Consider the following 18477-nt stretch of genomic DNA (forward strand, 5'->3'; position numbering starts at 1 on the left):
GAGGAAGGAAGGAAGGAAGGAAGGAAGGAAGGAAGGAAGGAAGGAAGGAAGGAAGGAAGGAAGGAAGGAAGGAAAGATAGACAAAGAAAGGAAGGAAACCAAGGGTTTATTTTGCTTTGTTATTCTAGTCTAACATCTTTATAGAAGGTCAATCACAGTGCTAGAAGGGTTTTTATAGTAGATCAATAGTAAAGAATTTGAGAACAAGATGTTTTCTTTTTCTCTCTGCCCATTTCTTCTTTACATTGAGTTTAAGAATATGGTATGATGTAGCCATAATTGGTGGATCATTCTGTCTCTATTACCAAATCTAGAGAGTGCATTACAAATGTGCTTAAAGGTAAACTAATTCGAAGTTATCTCTATCAGCATGTGGAAAGGCTTGTGTTAAAAGTGTGTTAAGGCATGTGTTAAAAGTGATTCTTGACACTAGATGATATAAAGTCAATCAGATGTAACCATCACATAAGGCTTTTCTTTTTCATTTTTCTTTTTCATTTTTCTTTTTCGTTTTTTAACAGTTTTTGCCCCTTTGAGATAATTTTAGTAGGATTCTTTTTTTCCTTATTTCTTTTTCAGTACATTTATGATCAATATAAAAGAAAATTTTGTTTTTTATGCTACTATTGCATTTGAGCACTCAATATGTTTTCTGCTTTATTATAGAGAATTTTCTTATATCATTTAATATAAAGCATACTTATATCTACATCAAGGATCTATTTATGTCAGTTTTGCTTTACTTGGGTCTCAACTGAAAATATCACTCCAATAGAAAACTACTTTAAAAAATTTACTTATTTACTTTACATCTCAAAAGCAGCTTCCACTTCCTCCTCTCCTCCTAGTCTCCCCTGACCCCAGTCACCTTCATTTCCCTCTATTCCCCTCCTCCCTTCTCTTCAGAAAAAGGGAGGTATCCCATGGATATCAATGTGCTTTGCCATTCCAAAATTTAGTAGGATTCAATGCATCCTTTCCTATTGAAGCCAGACAAGGCAACCCAGTCAGTCAAAAGAGATCTAAAGGCAGGCAACAGAGTCAGATACCCTGCTCCTCCTGTTAGAAGTCCCACATGAAGATCAAGCTGCACAACTGTTACATATGTGCAGGGGCCCTATGTCTATTCTATGAATGCTCTCTGGTTTAATGTTCTGTCTCTGTGCGTCTCAATGGTCCCAGGTTAGTCAATTCCATAGGTTATTTTTTGTGGTGTCCTTGACCCCACTTGCTCCTTCACTCATTCTTCCCCTTTCTCCACATGATTCTCTAAGCTTCACTTCATGGTTGGCTGTGGGTTTCTGCATCTTTTTCCATCAAGTGCTGGGAGAAGCCTTTTAGATTACAGTTATTCTAGGTTCTTGTCTGCAAGTACAACAGAATATCATTAATAATGTGTGAGGTGGGTTCCCTCTCATGGCATGGGTCTTAAGCTGGGCCAGTCATTGGTTAGCCATTCCTGAAATGTCTATTCTATCTTTATCCCTGCACATCTTGTATTTAGGATAAATTGTGTATTGAAGTTTTTGTGGCTGGGTTGGTGTCCCAATTCCTCCACTGGGAGTCTTTTCTATTTATGGGAGATGGCCTTTTCAATATCCATACTCCAATATTCCCAGTTGCTAGGAGTCTTAGCAAGATTCACCTACATAGAAATCTGGGAGGTTCCATGGTCCCAGAGAAGTGTCCACAAAGATTTCTCTTTTCTTCACCAGCTCACTCGCTCTCAATCTCTCTCTCTCATTTCTCTTTAAACTCCTGTTTTCCTCCCCACTTCCCACTCCCTCTCTGACTCAATCCCCTCCCTCCATCGACCCCTGATGTCAATTCTATTTTCCTTATCAGTGAGATTTAAATATCTCCCCTTGAGCCCTCTGAGTCTGTGGATTGTATCATGGTTGTCTTGTACTTTCACACTTGCTTTTTTTTTTTCCTGTGTTGTGTAGTAACTTCTTACCAGGTTCATGGATATTTGTGAAGCTCTCTAAAGAAAGGTTTGTTAATACTTGAGAAGCTCTACAAAGGGACACATTAAGACACAGGAAGAGAATAACAAATAATGAAAATGTTTCAAGAAGCACTGGCAATATACCAGATACAAAAAAGTCCTTCCTTCTAAAAGGTCATGTAAGAAATAATGACCATTGAGGAAACAAATACTAGTTTAGCTGTCTGAAAGGGACTAAGACAAGTTATATTTCCTGGGGAAAATTCTACCACCCAATAAGCTACTGGATTTTATCAGTCAGCTCCTAAATTCCAGACTTAATGAGCCATTATTCGTACTATGTCAGGTTTTGGTAATAAAAGGAATTATGAGCTATGCCTGTCCCTATGTGTAAACCACGCCTATAATATGCCTTTATGTCACTTCCGGAAATTTATTAGCTCACTATCTTGAGCTCCAGTGGTGTATATATTTTGGTCTATGACGAGTTTGGTATCAGCATTGAGAGTATTTTTATTCATGTATCCTTGGAAACAGTGTTACACGACAAATATTAATACATAAAAAGAATATGGTATTAGTTAACTTTTAAAAATTTAAATTAGGTGCACATCAATTATGTTAGCTTATTTCTCTTTTTTTCTACTACGTTAGACATCTTGGTTTAAATAACAATATTTTTCACAACTTCTGAACCAGTGTCTAGGGAGATTATTAGCTCTCGGAGTTGTTTAAACATCAGTTCCTGTCTCCTTTATTTAAACGCCAATTGGACTGTCACAAAACAATGTAACAAATTTAGTGGTGCAGCTCAATTGAAAAATTATTTTTCTAGCCCCTAATAATAACCAGTGTTGTGGGATCAGCAGGTAATAACAGAATTCAGGAAAAAGAGTCAAGATCATCTTCAAGTTCAAGGTCAACCTCAGTAAAATGTGATGAGCTCCAGGCCACCCTGTTTCACAGACCTTGTTTCTATTAAAAAATGTATTTCTTTTTTTTTTGTCATATCAAAAATTTAATTGAGTTCATTAATTGATTCTCATAGAAAAAGAAGCCTTTTTCTATGAGAGGTAATCATTGTTATTGATAAAGTTTGGATCTGATCAAATAATTTTCTATGGTACTAGCTGGTAAGTTTCAAGGTAGGAGGATTTCATGTCTGCATCTGGAAATAAACACTCTGTTAATCTCTCTCTCTCTCTCTCTCTCTCTCTCTCTCTCTCTCTCTCTCTCTCTCTCTTTTAATGAAAATACAAGACATATCATTTTTGGAGTCAAAAAGGTATGTCTGGAAAATATTAGTCTTGTAAAATTATGAGTGAGCCAATTTTAACATTTTTACAAGTACATCTCTCATATTGTTTGATTGTCTTCTATAATTGAAACTAAATGACACTGCACCCCATATGGGAACTTACTGTCTCAAATGCTATAGTCACTTTAAAATTTTTGCCAAGAAATCTGTTCATATCGTGATAGTGAAAGAATGACAGTAAAAGTTTCTAAGCCATGCTTTAAAGAATGAACAAAATACCATACTCGGTTATTTTATTGTACAATGTATTAAATATATGTGAAGAGGAAAGGAATTTCCTTTGTCATAAACCACAGTAATCAAAGCAGTATCAGTACTTAGGGAATTTTTTTCCATACACACATTTAAATGATATCAATTTGTAGTAGTTATATAAAATAAAAGCTTGAAAATTTACATAAAAATTAGAAGAGTATAGAGTATTATAAAGTAACACTGTGGATCTAGGCTATATTTGCCAATCTGTGAATTTTAATACTACTTTAAAGTTGTGTGTGTGTGTGTGTGTGTGTGTACATTTGTGTGACTTTTGTAGTTACATTTTCTTTTTGTTAATTGGATGTTTTCTTTATTTACATTTCCAATGTTATCCCCTTTCCAGCCCCCCCCAATACCTCTTATCCTATCCCCGCCCCCTGCTTCTATGAGTGTGCTCTCTCACCCACCCACCCACTCTTGCTTCCTTGTCCTGGCATTCATCTACACTGGGGCATCGAGTCTTCACAAGATGAAAGGCCTCTCCTCTCACTTATGTCCCACAAGGCCATCCTCTGATACATATGCAATTTGAGCCATGGGTTCCTCCACTCTTTGGTTGCTGTTTTAGTTCCTAGAAGCTCTGGTGGGTCTGGTTGGTTACTATTGTTGTTCTTCCTATGGGGTTGCAAACCCCTTCAGCTCTTTCAGTCCTTTTTCTAACTCTTCCCTTGGGGACCCCATGCTCAGTCCAATGGTTGCCTGCAAGTATCTACCTCTGTATTTGTCAGACTCTGGAAGAGCCTCAGAGGAACAGCTATATCAGGCTCCTTTCAGCAAGAACTTTGGCATCCCCAATAGAGTCTGGGGTTTGTGTCTGTATATGGGATGGATCCCAGGCGGGTCAGTCTATGGATGACCTTTCTTTCACTCTCTGCTCCACATTTTCTCTCCATATTTCCTACCCTGAGTATTTTGTCCCCCCTTCTAAGAAGGACTGGAGCACCCACCCTTTGGTCTTCTTTCTTCTTGAGCTTCATTATGTCTGTGAATTGTATCTTGGAAATTCTGAGCTTTGGGCCTAATATCCACTTATCAATGAGTGCATACCCTGTGTGTTCTTTTGTGACTGGGTTACCTCACTCAGGATGGTATTTTCTAGTTCCAACCATTTGCCTAAAAATGTCATGAATTCATTGTTTTTAATAGCTGAGTAGTACTTCAATGTGTAAATGTACCACATTTTCTGTATCCATTCTTCTGTTGAAGGACCTCTGGATTATTTCGAGATTCTGGCTATTATAAATAAGGTTGCTATGAACATAGTTGAGCATGTGTCCTTGTTATATGTTGGAGCATCTTCTGGGTATATGCCAGGAGTGGTATAGCTGGGTCCTCCAATTTTTGGAGGAACCACCAAACTGATATCTAAAGTGGTTGTACAATCTTGCACTCCCATGCCTGTATAAGCTGGTAGAGAGTGTCAGATATACTTGATGTTAAGTTACAGGCTGTCATGCAGATGTTTAGGAGGGGGAATAGGATCTAAACTCAAGTCTTTTACAGCTCTTAATGACTGGACTATTGTCAAAGTCCCTGGAAAAGATTTTGTGTTCCTTATTCCTTCTTGATAAAGTCAGCTACTCTGGTGTGAAAATAATCGAATGTTTGAAAAATCAAAGAACTAATAATAATATCTGACAACTGTTAGCTTTAAATAGTCGTTACAGTGACTGTGTGTGCTTTGGATAGCACTACCATATTCCAGTTTAGTTCTGTGTACTGGTCAAACAAGCCATGAACTCTGTACACAATTTTACAACTTTATGTTTTGACACTGAAAGATCACAATTCTATGGTAATCTAATTCTCTTTTAGGAAAGAAAACATTCATGGGAAAAATATACATAAACCAGGAAAATTGATGTTGAAGAGAAAATATTTAACAGGAATTAATAAAGTGATTATGAGCACATTTCAGTAATATAATCAATTGCTATCAGAACTGAGGTTTATAAAAACAACACAAACATTTGTCCAAATCACTTTGAAAACAAATTTTTTTTGCAGTAAAGGTATATGTCCTTAATTTATTGATAATATTTTAATGTGTATTAATTTACTTTGTAGTTAAGGCAAAAACAATAGGGTATGTGTATGCCATGATGTCCAAGTAGAAATCAGAAGATAACTTCCAAGTATTGATTCTTTCATTCCAGAATGTAGACTCTGAATATTGGCTCCAGTCCTTGAGTTTGGTGGTAAGGGCTTTACAAATGACACAGCTCAGTGGCCCTTATAGTGTAATAATTTATATAAGAGCTTATACTATGCAGATATAAAAGCTTGATCCAAACAGTAATATTATAGTGAATAGATTTTAATTGCAAATGTATGTAATTTGAATTAAATACCCAGAAAATTTATGAGATGGCTCAGTTTGCTCCAGAAATATCACTGACATTACAGTCACTTCCCTTTACTTCATATATGTGGATGCTTATATTCAGAAAAGTACATAAGTATTATACATTATACCTCTCAGTTAACATCGTGTATGAATTTATATCAAGGAATACTTTGGTAATGGATTGTACATACTTTGTCATAACTATTTTAATGTTTATTGTATCTTGGCAATTTTAACATATTATGGGTTTGGTTATTATTTTCTTATGAAAAACATACCATTTAAGGTAATTTTTACATGCTGTTTTAAGAAATAAACATATCTAGAAATTCTAGTAAATTATAAATATGATTAATAATGCAGGACTAAGTATTTTGGTTGAAGTCACATGTATATCATGCTTCTGCATTACTTTTCTCAATTTTTATGTCTACGGATGTGTTTAGGTTTCCTTTTTTAAAACTAAATTTTGAGATTTAAATCTAAATGGAAGTTAAATATAAAGTACTTCATCAGAGCTAGAACCAGGCTAGAGGCATTTGAAAACAAGGAGAACATGATCTTGAATAATCTGCTTGTTAACTATTATCAGTATATTTTACCATGATATTGCCAAAATTATGTAAATGTGAATTATGTAGACTAAAATTCTACATGAGACATTCACAATGTCACTATGAGAGCTTTCTGAAGAACTTGTACTACTTAAAAGAAATGCTAAAAGACACTAACAAGAAACTATGAAATCAAATCTACACATCATTGAAAATGGCCTAGTTCTACTTTTTGCCCAAACAAATAAAAATTGAGTTTATTCATACTACTGAGTAGAAATAACCCAAAAAACACAAAAATAAAATTGTGTGATTCTAATAGGACACTGGTAATAGACATAAGAGTATAAAATATTCAAGGAAAAGCAATTATGATCTTATTCCATTATGGGTTCTTAGGTCTCAGGAGTTCCATTATCTATGCACTTATTTTACTTGCTAATTTTATTTCCAAACTTCTAAAACCTCATTTTAAACTTCAAAATCACATTAGATCGATATTTTAGCATATTTTACTCCCCACCCCATAGTGGCTAGACAATGGAAGTCAATGGAGACTCCAAAATCAGAAAAGCAATTTTACCATATTTCAATTTTATTTTATTATCAAATACTTATAAACTTTTAACTGCATTGGAGCCATGAACTCATATATGGTTATTTCTCAAAACTTCTGTTATTTTTCCATCATACATTTTCTACAAATATTTAAGACTAATTTTAAGAAAACTAAATCCCTTATTAATAAACAAAATATATTTAATTTAAGTAAGTTCTTCCTAAAAAAGCAGAGAACAAAGTTTAAGAGGAGAAATGTGCAGAGTACAAAGTGAGAGACATTATTTTAGCATGAGCATTTTCTAAAATATTAAAATATACATGCACATAAAGTATAAAGGACAGAAGAAATAAGCAATGTAAACATAAAACATGAGGCCATGGCAAATAATTTGTAGAAAAAAAGGACAGAAATATCCTAGAAATGTGAGAAAACATGCTAAGTTTAAAATTAATTTAGGATATATAACTGATTTGTGAAAATGCTTTGACAACCACTTTCCTTACATAACACACTTAACAACATAAAAACTAAATATGTCTATCTTTGAAGCATTCTCATAAGCATAAATGTGCCCAAGAAGCCTGGCTTATTGTGAGAAAGTCTGTGCAGGTTTTACAGCAGGTAGGAAAAAAAATGATCAGGGTAAGATCAGATCCTGGTAACTGGTGCAAGATTTCTAGAGACTGACCCAGATCATTTTACTTTAGCCATACTTAAGCACAGCCCAATTTTGAAAATAACGTTTGCTAACTCAGTCCCAATTTTAAAAACATGTTTACATTAAGATTCTTTACAAATCACACGTGGCTTCTTTCACAAATGTGGGTGCTTGACTCAGAGATGAGGCTGAAGATTTGATTTAGGGTTTAGGAAAATTGCCTGACGTAAACATAAAGTGGAGGGGTGTCAGGATTGACCTGGCCCTAAGATAAGATAGAAGTCAGGTAAGCTGTTATACAAATGACATCTCTCACATGGATGATTTTTATGGCCTGTAAGTAAGGGAAAGGGGTCTAGGTTAAATAAAGCATAAGTTCTGGAAGATATAGGCAAGGCCTGGCTCAGCAATTAGCAGATTACCAGGCTGCAAAGTACATTTTCCTCCAGTATTACAGGAGAACATCTAAGCCCCTCCTCCTGTTGAAAAAAAAAAAAAAAAAAAAGCTGTGTGTTTAGTTTACGTGGTTTCTCTAGTGCTGAGCTGTGTGCACAAGGACTTTGCTACCCCTTACACCTTATTGCTGGGAGCCAGTGTGGCCTAGAATGATTTGAAACAGAACACATCCTTGGATGTAGAGGCAGCTTTAAAGACTGATGGTCTCCCGACATGGTTTTAAAGACTGATAAGTCTCTGGCTTTTAAGCTATCTAACTATGCTGAATGCTGAAGCTGCTGGCTTCTAAAAATTCCTAATAAATTTCTTGCATATTCTGAGGCTAAAAACCACAGGCATGGGCTATTACCACCTGTAGCCCAATGGTGGGGAATGAAGTAAAGGATTAATTGCTAGCGCTTTTTTCTCTCTTGCCTACAAGCCTGGCATCACACTTGTCAGGTGGAAATGAGATTTGCAGCAATATACTTTTATTGAACCAGAAGAGAATCACTCTCAAAAGGAAAAACTTCTACACGAGCAAATACACACAAATTTACATAAATTCATAGACAAATTCCGGCATACATACTCATACATCTTCATACATTCCAGTTGGGCCTCGCTACTCACTTGTCTCATAATTACATATTTAACACACACGGATCCAGACTTATATATTTGTGTGGAGCAAAAGACCAAGTGCCAGTGCAGAGAGAACTCACTCATTCTGGATGAAAAATGAGCCACTACAATCCTTAATACACAGAGAAGGAGAAAGCTTCTATCCTTTTCTTGCTACAAAAACAAAAGCAAACAAACAAACAAAACAAAACAAACAAACAAAACAAAACAAAAAGCACAAGTCTATAAGAAAAAAAGCTTTGTCCTCTTTAGTAAGACTAAGCCTGCTTTGCTGTTAAGAAAAGACCTGTTCTGACCCATGGCAAGGAGAAGCTTGTCTGTTCTTCCTGCTCTCTTTCTGTAGCTTCTTCTTTGTCCCTTTTTCTGTCTGCATTCTGTATATTGTGCTCTTAATATCTACGTTTCCTTTTAATTTCTAAGTCACTCTAATCTGCTGTCCTGTTCCTTCCTTCTCCCAATCTCACTCTCTCTCTCCTCCTCCTCCTCCCAGTCTTGCTCTCTCCCCCTGCTTTGATGAAACCATTCCTAGATATTTGTTCCTTTTCTAGGGAAGTAGATCTTATGGTTTTTCCAAGCATCCATTTTTGTTGTTTGTTTTTTACAAAAGTTCCAACATAAATTCAAATCATAAATGGAATAAGAGGTTTACAGCAGAGATGCTTACATACATTCTCACTAAGACTAGACATTCATTGTCTGTCACTAGATGTACAGGTTCATTGAGAGTTAAAAGTCATAACTTGGCGTAATCTCATGCCACTCTCCCCTGGGTCAAATCACCATAACCCGTGATGTAAGTATGCTACCCATAGCCACTGGCCTGCTGTGAAAGGGTAGGGGGACTACTGAGGGTCGCACCTTGCTGCTTCACTGTGATTGGAGGGACAAACAGTGGGCCCATAGTGGAAGGCACTGGGCACGCCTGTGTATTTAGGGGAGGCAAAGCAGGATTCAAAAAGGGCTACTGGGTCGTGTGGTGGGTCTGAGACTCTGCCGTGCCTGAGCTGGTGTCTTTGGAGGTGCGGGGCATGCAGAGTCTCCTCTGCCAAACTTTGTGACATCACCTGAATTTGGATTATCAGCTAGATTCCCATCTCGGCTTGCAAGGTCTGTGGGTATTGCAAAGAGAATTCTAAAGTAACCTATTTGCAGTTGTTAACTGCAGCATCTGGAGCTCATCATAACCGTAAATTAGATAAGCAGGAAGCAGCCCTCCAGGGCCCATGAGGCTGGGTAGCAGGGGAGGCACCCCTTGAGGCAGGTTTGAGGGTGCTTTGCCTGAGGTCACCAAGGGTGTGGCCCTCATACTGCTGCTAGGTAAGCTCACAGTGACAAGCAGGGATTTCATGCAAGCATTCCTCCATCTTTCAGCCTACTCTCTGACTTGGGCTCCACTGGGCCCCTGGCCCCTGGAGTGGCCCCTGACTATACCCGCCCGGTTCCTGCACATCATGCAGGCCCACCAGCAGCCCCACTCCCAGCTGCTGCACCACCACCTATGTCAGGATGAACAAGCGACTCTGGTCAGCGTAGCCAGCCCACCTATGGCAACTATCTGTACTGGATAAACTGGACCCTGAAAAGGAGAGGGTGGACTCTTGGGCATGGTCTGCTATGGGCAGGAAAGGACACATGGAACACACTTTTGGGAGCCCATGCTCTTCCTAGAATTCTGAGACACAGCTCTTTCAGCTGAACCTCTGTGGGAAGCCTTATTCCCAGACCCACTGTTTTATGTAATGTATTTATGTATGCATTTGTAAATGTGATAGAAGCCTGGAAGGGACTGGGCCGTGACTACAGGTAGCATACAAGTGTGCTGTCCCGGTCTGGATACCCTTACTATAACCAAGTAGGCCCCACTCCCACCCTTCTGCCTTCAGATATTCCATGCAACCCTAGATCAGTGGGCTTCAGAGTGTGCCATTGAAGGACTGGTGGTTTGGGACCAGGTCTGTATTAATGAAGAATCACGACTTATTCCCTGTGTGTTGAGGGAAATATTAAAAAACGAATCTGCACAGTCCTGACCTAGTGCTGGCAACCAGAGAGCCACCGTGCTCCCTCTAGGTGATCTCACTCTCATGGTCTCTAGGCCCGGCATCCTCTCCAAACACCCCACGCACCCCACAGTCAGCCATCACATCACCCAATTACCCGGTAGAATTAAAACTCTTAAAGCTTAATTAATCAACCAAACATATTTATGTATCAATAATATCACAATTTACAAGATGTCAATACAATAATTTCAGAGCCAATTGATAATGATAAAAGCTCTATCCCAATTAATCTAACCTTACAATACCATGACTACTTGTGGCTGGTAAATGCCAGGCAGGTTCACGTCCTCAGTCATCTTTCTTCTCCTCCTACCCTCAGACTCTCCCGGTCTCTGAAACTCTTAGCTTTGCCTCCCTTTTCCCTGTCCAATCACAGGCATCCTCTGCTCTAATGTAATTGGACAGGGAAATCCTGCAACTATAAACCATTATGTTTTTCCCCCTGTAAATACTACATACTTGTTTTTGAAAAACTGATCCTTTTGCAATTTGTCATGGTTCCCCCTCTCAACAAGTCTTAATCTGGAAATAGAAAATATGACCTCTGTCCCGCACGAGCCTGGCACCTGTATGTCTGCACACAGCTTTGGGTCTGGGCCTGTTCCAGAGACTTGTCTTTTCTGACCAACCATTTAAAAAAATAAAAATAAAAATCTGAACTAAGCCTCAGAGATGTTCAGCTAGCCATCCTTTATAACAAAATCAAAGATCTGCTTCTATCTCAGTGAAAACCTGTCTCCAAACAAAGGCTTCTCTATACTAGTTTTCTTGAACCAGGTGCACAACTGTTTCAGGGTTTTCTCTGCCCAAACTCCACCTAATAAAGTTCCGAGCGGAAAAAAAATCATAATTCTTTGGCAAAGTTATCACTGAAGTTTTGTATAGATAAACCCACTCCATATCATATCTTCTGTTATTGAACCTACAATAAATCAGTAATTCTCTCATAACTCTTGGTTAATTGTTTTACAACCTCTTAGAATGTGTCCTAAATTGTAAATGCCTTCTTTCTATCTCAGAAACAATTAACTCCTGACACTTTAAGACTGACTGAGTTCTAATTGCAGTTTTCATATCAGAGAGGACCTTAATAACAGTCATATTATAAAAAGCTTAATGATACTAGAATTTTAGGCATTCTTACAAGATCAACATTAATACTTAAGAAATTATATATATATATATATATATATATATATATATATATATATACACACACACACACACACACACACAAATACATACATACATACATATCATTACAAGACTACAAAAGAGTACTTCTTTGTTGATATGCAGAAATCTCACCCAAAATGTGGGCCAATACCTAGTGACATATATATATATATATATATATATATATATATATATATAGTATTTTTGTTTTGTTTACTATACACATATGTTATATATATAACATATATATATATATATATATATATATATATATATTCAAAGATAACAGGGAAAAGCATATTGATAGCAGAAATATTTCTTAAAATTTAGTCCCTTCAGCCATACTAGAAGGAATTGTCTGTCCACCATAGTTTTACATTCCAAGTTAAAATCATCACAGAAAGATCATCTGATAGTATTTAGCCTCTACTAGAAGGCTCCTAGAACCTTCTAAAGACACTTTGTAATATCTGTATAAATATTGCATTGTAGGTATTGTTCCATATCTATGTAATTGTTAGCTATGCAGCAAATAAAAGTATTATGGAGCTGGTTTTAAAATGAATGATTCACAGCATCATAATATTGGACATATTAAATGTATGTACTAAGATGCATGTAGTATAGTTCCATACATGTGAAATACAAGAATTAACAAAAAAGTATATGTTCTTTAGAATTGTACTGTACACAAGGAAAAGCTATTGAATGTTTTATAATATCAATGTAAAAATAAGAAAAGACATAACTCTTACTTTAAGCAAATTTAATCTAAAGACAATTATAAGTGCCCAAGGCCCAGGAGCATGGATTAAGGCTGCTAGAAGTACCACAGATAGTGAACAGTCTCTTGAAGATTATGAATAAATAAAATACATAAGTTGAAGAACTTTTTAAGAATAAGGGGGATTGGTATAAATATAGAGACATTGGATGAAATGTCTGTATAGAACTCAGATGTCTAATTCTTAAATTTTTAACCGGTATAAGCTGATGATCTGCTAATATAGTCTAAGGTGGTTTTCTCAGTAGATGTAAGAATTTTTTAACTTAGCATAGATCTGGATAACACATACTAATAAAAATAATCTTAGAAAATTTAGCTGCAACATTTCAATTTTCCATAACCATAAAAATTGTAACACATTCATTTTCTTCATAGAATAATTACCATGCATGTGGGAAATTCCAGTTCATGATATGGATCTCTGGAAATATTTTGTGGAGGAAGGGAAATATTATTCTTTTATGGAATAAAGCTATAAACTTTTTTAAATCTTAATTTACTTGGGCTCTAAGTAGCAATATTTTTATGTTTTAATTACATATATGTTTTATAGTTAGTATGGTATAGGTACATGTATTCTGAACTTATGAATGAAGGCATATTGAGTCATGTTATTTAAATGAATGTGTGTCCATATTTATGTACATAAATAATAAGTATTTGGACACATATGATATGTAAGCATATATTAAAGGAAATTCATGAGAGGCAAACTTGTATAAGTTACTATTGGAATTACTTGAGTAGTTATTAGCAAAAGTAACTAAGGTATAATTTTTTAAAATAATTTGATACTTTACCATATTTATACATTCAGGATTCCATATCATATCATTAAGCAAATTAAAGATCTTGAAGTATATTTTATACTGCTCACATTAAAGAAACACTATTTGTGTTAGATACCACCGTATTATTAATATTATTTTAGAGTCCTGCTTGTATGTTAATATTAATTAAAGAAATTCAAGTTCATTAAATATAGACAGGCAGTCAGTAATTGTTTTCAGTATAAAACCCACAGTATTGTTTAGGAAACTTAGAAAATGGAGTTAAATTACTCATAAAATTAATGTAATAATCCATTAGAAAAGAAGTAAGTAACAATAGATTACAGTAAATTTTCAATGAAGGCAAACAACATTGTGTTTAAATGAATACTGTACAATAATGTCAAAAGCTATAAGAGCAGAAAAACGAATGTTTTAGATTGCACAAAATTCATTTCTTTACACAGTCACAAGCTCATATATTTGAATAAAACTGATAACTGATAGGCATTAGTTAAAACAGAAACAATTCTGTATGATACTTTTCCTCTGGAGAAAATGAGAGACTGTAGGATTTCTATGCATATCACATTCAAATTTTATTCTGAAAGAGCTAATGGAAATGTTATAGGCTGTAGAAATTAATTTATGGATGCTTCTCAAGTCTGAAAAGCTCTAAATTAACCTTGCTTGAAGGAGAACTCAGTGTTCTAATTCATCAGGGCTTCCAACTGTGCTAAGTAGAGTGTAGGAGACAATCTTCTTGTAGATGAAGATTCCCAATGCATCCCTCTTTCCCAGAGGGTTTTTTTTTTTTTTTTAATTTTATTTCTCAAAGAAGAGAAACTGTTTTACATGTGACCAATGATATTCAGTAAATTCCAGTACACATTCTTTATTAACTTATAAGAATTTATTACATATCAAATCTAGGGAACATCCTATAACTTTGACGTTGGATTTCAGGGTTTTCTATTATATAATACTTTCCAATAGAACATTTTTATACAGACCTGGCGTGGTGGCTCACGCCTTTAATCCCAGCACTTGGGCGGTAGAGGCAGGCGGATTTCTGAGTTCGAGGCCAGCCTGGTCTACAAAGTGAGTTCCAGAACAGCCAGGGCTACACAGAGAAACCCCGTCTCAAAAAAAAAAAAAAAAAAAAAAAAAAAAAAAAAAAAAAAAAAAAAAGAACATTTTTATACAAAGAATGGCACCACTGAAAAGATAAAATAGATTTGCCCCTATTGAAACAGTGGGCACATTTTTTTCTAATAGGTCAGTATCATTGCAGTTGTTACTAAGATCATTAATGTTATCCATCTACCCTAGGAAGCCCTTATAACACCTCCATCACAGTGGTCATTTGTTCACAAGAAAGATATCACGGCTGGTACTAGAGACATTGCCAAAACTGAAAAAGTCATAGAGGCCAAGTGAAGTCTTGTTAATACCTTGATAAAACAATCATGTTATCAAAATACTTTCTAAATATTTCTATAAATACCTCTATGTATCATCTATTCTTAACTTTAGTCAAAGAAGAATTTTACTATGCTATGTTGTGGTTAATGCCGGGCAACATAACTTTTCAAGTTGTTGAATAGTAGGCACTGTGCATGCTTACCTATGGATAGCAAACCTATATCACTCTTATTAGCAATCAAATAACATTTTTATTAGGAAGTACAAATAAGATAAGAAGAGACATTAAATACATTCATAGTGATAAGAACTAATAATTATTGCATCTCTCAGCACTCATTGCAGAGGATTATTTGTGACTAACACAAACACCTACAAATGATTAAAGAACAGAGAAAGAGACTACAGAATAACAAGCTCAAATCAACACATCAATATCACGTCACATCCTAGCAAGGTTCAGTGATCATCATGGATGAATGTAAAAAACAAAAGTGGTGGACGGTTTTAAGGAAACTAGTCATTCTGAACACAAAATGGTAACTGCACAAAAAGCAGTTATGAGAGCATTCACTAAATAAATAAATAAATAAATAGATAAATAAATAGATAAATAAATAAATAAAAGAACAAAACAAAACAAACAAGGACAGTAAAACCAAACCTGTACCTAAAGCTCAGTAATAATGGCAGAAGAGGGAGTAGAGCTAGATAGAAAGAAAGAGAGGTACAACAAGTTTGTTTGAGATTTTTGTCTATAGAAATGTCAGGGAGGTTACATCCAGGAGGGCACATCAACATGACTGCCTTAACAAGAGAACAACTTCAATGCCAATGGGCATGCTATCATGGAAGGGATAAAGTTTCAGTGGGAACATTGGAGGAGTCTGAAGGACAAATGGGGAAGGGGATAAATGTAATCATAATTTCAAAGTGTTAAAAAAATAAAATGCAAAATGGAAAGGAAAGTTCTCCTGAAGGTCCACTCATTTCAGGAGAGATTGGCAGTTAATAACTGGTGGTCAATGCACAGTCACTTTTGTTTGCTGAGATGACCATTGGTTGGTTCCCCAAAGTGCATGTGCACTTAGTGCATTAATTAGAATCAATGGATAATTTAAGAAAGAAGAACAAGGAGGGCGCAAAACTAGGAGTGAAGTTCTCTGCCCACAAATCAGGGGATCACACAGATCCCCTCTAAACTTTCTTGCCTGAACTCACCCACTCGTCCTAACCCCATCTCTGCTAGGCATTTCCTGAGAGGCCCGGCACACAGCAGCCAGAGTAACAGGTAGGATAACTGTATATCTTCTCTCCTCCTTCTACATCCCATCCCTGACTCACATCACAGCTTGGCACCTGACCACATAGTTCAGGGTCCCCTCTTCTTTGCTCCCCTCTCAAGCTGATCAAAAGCTATTTCTCTAATAAAATCAGTAAGATTGATGAACCTTTAGTCAAATTAACATAATGGCAGAGAGAGAGAAGATTTAATTAAATGAGATTCGAGGAATGGAATAAAGACAGACATAAAAATCATGAGAAAATTCTGAGAATCATAAGGTTATTATTTTTTAAATTTGTACTCTACCCTATTGGATAGTCTCATAGAATGTATATTTTTCTCCATTTATGTCTGATGCTAAAGTTAAATATTGATCAGACAATAAATTTGAACAGACCTATAACCCCTAGTGAAATAGAAGCAGTCATTAAAAACCTACAAACACCACCAACAATAAAAACCCCAGCACCAGATGGTTTTAGTACACAATTCTAATAGACTTTCAAAGAGAAGTTAATGGTGAGGTGCCTCAATCATTATCGAAAATAAAGTCAGGAGGAATATTGCCTAATTTGTTTCATGCCTCCACAGTTTCCTGATAGCTAAACCACACAACACCCCAAAAAGAAAGATAATTACAGATCAATTTCATTATGAATTGACATGAAAAATTTATCAATGAAAGCCCTCAACACATATAAAGCAGAGAGCTGCCTTGCTCTGCCTCAGTGGGAGAGAATGTATCTAATCCTCCAGAAACTTGGTCTGCCAGTGTGTTGGGAATACCTGGGGGCCCCAACTTCCCAGAGGCGAATGGGAGGAGAGCCTCTATGAGGAAGAGGATAGAAGGGGTAATGTTTGGGAGGTAAATAAGTAATTTAATTATTTAATTTTAATAATTTAAATAATTTAATTATTTAATTTAAAAAAGAGGCCCTGCAAACATATCTTCTGTTCTGCCACGGCAGCATTTTATTTTAGTTTTTATTGGATATTTTCTTTATTTTTATTTCTTTTTTTATTAGATATTTTCTTTATTTACATATCAAATGTTTTCCCAAAAGTTCCCTATAACCTCCCTCCGCTCCTGCTCTCCCACCCACGGACTCCCAATTCTTGGCCCTTGCGTTCTCCTGTACTGGGGCATATATAGTTTGCAAGACCAAGGGGCCTCTCTTCCCAATGATGGCCCAATAGGCCATCTTCTGCTACATATGCAGCTATAGACATGAGCTCTGGGAGTACTGGTTAGTTCATATTGTTGTTCCACCTATAGGGTTGCAGACCCCTTCAGCTCCTTGGGTACTTTCTCTAGCTCCTCCATTGGGGACCCTGTGTTCCATCCAATAGCTGACTGTGAGCATCCACTTCTGTGTTTGCCAGGCACTGATATAGCCTCACAAGAGAACTCTATATCAGGGTCCCTTTGGCAAAAATCTTTCTGGCATGTGCAATAGTGTCTGGGTATGGTGGCTGATGATGGGATGAATCCCCAGGTGGGGTAGTCTCTGGATAGTCCATCCTTTCATCTTAGCTACAAACTGTCACTGTAACTCCTTTCATGGGTATTTTGTACTCTATTCTAAGGAGGAATGAAGTATCCACGTTTGTCTTCCTTCTTCTTGGTTTTCTTGTGTTTTGCAAATTTTATCTTGGGTATTCTAAGTATCAGTGACTTCTTTTGTGATTGGGTTACTTCACTAAGGATGATATCCTCCGGATACATCCATTTGCCCAAGAATTTCATAAATTCATTGTTTTTAATAGCCGAGTAGTACTTCATTGTGTAAATGTACCACATTTTCTGTATCCATTCCTCTATTGAGGGACATCTGGGTTCTTTCCAGCTTCTGGCTATTATAAATAAGGCTGCTATGAACATAGTGGAGCATGTGTCCTTATTACCAGTTGGAACATCTTCTGGGTATATGCCCAGGAGAGGTATTGGTAGATCTTCTGGTAGTACTTTGTCCAATGTTCTGAGGAACAGCAAGACTGATTTCCAGAGTGGTTGTACAAGCTTGCAATCCCACCAGCAATGGAGGAGTATTCCTCTTTTTCCACATCCTCGCCAGCATCTGCTGTCACCTGAATTTTTGATCTTAGCCATTCTGACTGGTGTGAGATGGAATCTCAGGGTTGTTTTGATTTGCATTTCCCTGATTATTAAGGATGTTGAACATTTTTTCAGGTGTTTCTCAGCCATTCGGTATTCCTCAGCTGAGAATTCTTTGTTTAGCTCTGTA

At 36.4% G+C, this 18477-nt stretch overlaps 1 pseudogene; it reads right to left on the reverse strand.

The window, feature by feature from the left end:
* Positions 1-9458: 9458 nt before the first annotated feature.
* Positions 9459-10073, reverse strand: LOC110325156 (annotated as a pseudogene).
* Between the last annotated feature and the right edge of the window lie 8404 nt (positions 10074-18477).

This window comes from Mus pahari, chromosome 8 (assembly GCF_900095145.1).
Source record: "Mus pahari chromosome 8, PAHARI_EIJ_v1.1, whole genome shotgun sequence".
NCBI classification, from domain to species: Eukaryota; Metazoa; Chordata; class Mammalia; order Rodentia; family Muridae; genus Mus; species Mus pahari.